We start from the raw sequence: 3,773 nt of genomic DNA, 5'->3' as shown, positions 1-3,773 counted from the left end.
TCTTCACTTTCTTCCATAAGGGTGGTGTCATCTGCATATTTGAGGTTATTGATATTTTTCCTGGCAATCTCGATTCCAGCTTCTGCTTCATCCAGCCCAGCATTTTGCATGGTGTACTCTGAATATAAGTTAAATAAGCAAGGTGACAATGTGCAATCTTGACGTCCCCTTTTCCCAATTTGGAACCAGTCTGTTGTTCCATGTCCATTTCTAACTATTGCTTCTTGACCTGCATACAGTTTTCTAAGGAGGCAGATTAGGTGGTCTGGTATTTCCATGTCTTTAAGAATTTTCCACAGTTTTTTGTGATCCCTGCACTCAAAGTCTTTGGCGTAATCAAAATAGCAAAAGTTGATGTTTTTTCTGGAACTCTCTTGCTTTTTCAATGATCCAGTAGATGTTGGCAATTTGATATCTGGTTCTTCTTCCTTTTCTAAATTGAACTTGATCATCTGGAATTTCTTCACAGACTTCTGCTATTCTTCTGTCTTTACACCCAAAATGCTGATTAACTTTATATCAAAGAATATTATTTATTATATGGGATGCATGACAGAGCTCTATTTTTTCAGTTTTTTCACCATTTCTGAAATATATGTTGACATCAGTGGACATCTGTATGGCCATACACATACAGATGTATGTGGCCATCTGTAAACCACTTTTGTATCATGTTGTTATATCCCCTAAAGTGTGTCTCAACCTTATGCTTGGTTCCTACTGATGACATTCTCAGTCATTGGTCATGCTGGATGCATGCTGAGACTGACCTTCCGTCATGCAAAAACCATCAACCATTATTTTTGTGATATCCTTCCTCTGCTCAAGCTCTCTTGCACGAGTATCCACATCAGTGATCTAGTAGTTTTCATTGTAGTGGGCACCAATATGATTGTGCCCAGTCTCACCATCTTTGTCTCATGGTCTCATCCTCACCAACATCTTCCGTATTTGCTCCATGGAGGGCAAGTCCAAAGCTTTCAGTACCTCCTGTCCCCACATCATTTTTGTTTCTCTCTTCTTTGGATCATGTACACTTATGTATCTTAAACCTTCATCTGCTTGGAATATGGATGAAAGAAAAGTCTCTTTTCTCTTTTATACCAATGTGGTTGCCATGATGAACCCCTTAATCTACAGCTTGAGAAATAAAAATGTGAAAGCTGCTCTCAGAAAAAACTCTGAGAAGTTTTTTAGTTTTAGTAGGAGAGAATTTTGAATGGATAGAGTATCTCTCTGTGCAGCTTGTCACAGGGTAGAAATTTCTGGGTTTAATCAAAATTATTTTGTTGGAATACTTTTGATTCTTTTTAACCAGGTGGAAGGAAATCTGAGTCATCTCTCTATTTATTTCCACTTTGTGTTGAGCCAAACTTGTGTCTTACCTAACCATTTGCAGACTTCCTCACCATCTTCCATTTATTAATACTATTTAGAAAAATTTATTACCTCTTGTTTTTTTCTCAGTTTGAACATTTTCCCCCTCTGGAAATATAAAACTGCTCTATAGTTGATGAAATCAGGGTACATTAGGGTGAAATAGCATCACTGGGAATGTCTCATCTGACACTTTCCACTGGAAGTATAAATCAGACAAAATTTTCTCTTCCCATCTTTTCAGTCTTTCTTGAGCAAGAATGTATCTCCTTAAATGCCTGAGATGGCAGATCCCATTATGTTGATTAACTATAAACAACTTTACTTCTCTAAACATTACTTCTCTAAGCATTATGATTATGGAAAAAATTTTCTTAGTTGGCACATCCAGTCCTGCACGTAACACATTGGTAAAATATATTACCTGGATGAGAGAGCTAAGTTGAGAGTGGTACTTTGCTTCTACTTTATGTCATTGTTTTTGTTTCAGTAAACATGGAAAGGAGAAAATACTCTAATTTGAAAGTTGACTTTTTCTTTGGGTGGTATGTGACTTTTTCTCAGGATGGGTATCAGAAAAGTTTACAGCAGTATAAAAAAGTTTTTTGGGTATGTCTCCTCAGCCTAAGAAATAAAAGCAAAATTAAACAAAAAGTACTGCATTAAACTGATAAGACATTGTGCAGCTCAAGGAACTTAGCAAAATGAAAAATCAGCCTACTGAATGGGAGAAGATATTTGAAAACCATATGTCTGATAACAGGCTAGTATCCAAAATATATAAATAACCTGTATTACTCAGCCATCTAGAAAACAAAAAACTCAATTTAAAAATGGGCAGAGGTATATTTTTTCAAAGATATATGGATGACTACCAGACTCATGAAATGATGCTCAGCTTCACTAAATTCAGGAAAATGCAAATCAAATCCAAGAAGATACTTCACTACTGTCAGAATGGCAAACAGAAAGGCAACAAGCAAAATATGTTGCTGACAATGTGGAGAAATGGGAACCCTCGTGCACCATTGGCAGCATGTAAACACAGTGGAAAACAGTGTGAAGTTTCCTCAAACATTAAAAATAAAACTACTCTACAGTCCAGCCACTGTGCTCCTGAGTATTTTCCTAAAGGAAATAAAGTCATTAAGTCAACGTATATACATACCCTGAAGCTAACTGCATCCTCATTTATAATGGCCAAGATATGCTTGCCTAAAGGCACAGTGATATAATAGATGGATGGATAAAGGAAATGTGCAATATTCCTAATACATAAAAAAGAACGAAATCTTGCTATTTGAGAGAACATCAATGAACTTACAGAATGTAAATAGAAAGACAAATATTGTATGACTTCACTTATATTTGGAATCTACAAAACAGAAAAATTAACAACATAGGCAAGCAGAAACTCTTACAGATACAGAGCATAAACAGACTGTTTATGTTTCCAGAGGAAAGGAAGAGGGGATTGGAGAGAATTTAGATAGTTTAAGAGGTATAATCTTCCAGTTACAAAAGAAACAAGTGATAGGCATGAATAGTGTGGGGAATGTAGTTGATTATAATGTAGAATCTTTGTATGCTGAAAGTTGATAACAAGACATAGTGGTGTTAATTTTAAAGTGTATATAAATAGCAAATCAGTTTATTACCCATTAGGAGCTAATATAATGTTGTTGGTAAACTATACTTTAAAAGCAAACAAACAGATGTATAGAAAAATAGATCAGATTTTTGATTAGCAAAGGTGGGGATCTGGAGGTAAGCGGAAGTGGATGAAGGCAGGACAAATGCCCCGTTCTAAGATAAATAAAGATTAAATGTAATAGACAATATGATAAATGTAAATAACACTGCTCTATGTTTTATATGAAAATTGTTAAGAGAGGAAATACTTAGAGTTCTCATTACAAAGAAAAAAGGATTTTTTTTCCATTTAATTTTGTATCCTTATCAGATGATGGGTGTTCTTATTGTGGTTATTACTTCATGATGCATGTAAATCAAATCATTATATTGTACACCTTATAGTTGCACAGTACCATATGAAGAAAAGTGAAAGTGTTAGTCTCTCAGTAGTGTCCTACTCTTTGTGATCACATAGACTGTACCCAAAAGCTCCATGGAAATGTCCAAACAGGAATACTGGAGTAGGTAGCCATTTCCTTCTCCAAGGGATCTTTCTATCCCAGGGATTGAACCCAGGTCTCCTGCATTGCAGGCAGATTTTTCACCATCTGAGCCTTCAAGGAAGTGATTATATTTCAAAACCCAGAAAAAACATGTTTAAAATTGGAAAACAGATTGCATGTGTTTAGATTTGAATGTATTCTGGACACTAGGTACTTCAGTTCAGATCAATTCAGTTCAGTTGTGTCAGACTCTTTACA

General features: G+C 35.5%; 1 pseudogene; it reads left to right on the top strand.

Annotated features, from left to right (window-relative positions):
• Nucleotides 638–1,219, top strand: LOC102171765 (annotated as a pseudogene).

This window comes from Capra hircus, chromosome 29, assembly GCF_001704415.2.
Source record: "Capra hircus breed San Clemente chromosome 29, ASM170441v1, whole genome shotgun sequence".
NCBI classification, from domain to species: domain Eukaryota; kingdom Metazoa; phylum Chordata; class Mammalia; order Artiodactyla; family Bovidae; genus Capra; species Capra hircus.
Note: the sequence above shows the minus strand (reverse complement) of the source record. Positions and strands in the feature narration are given on the sequence as shown.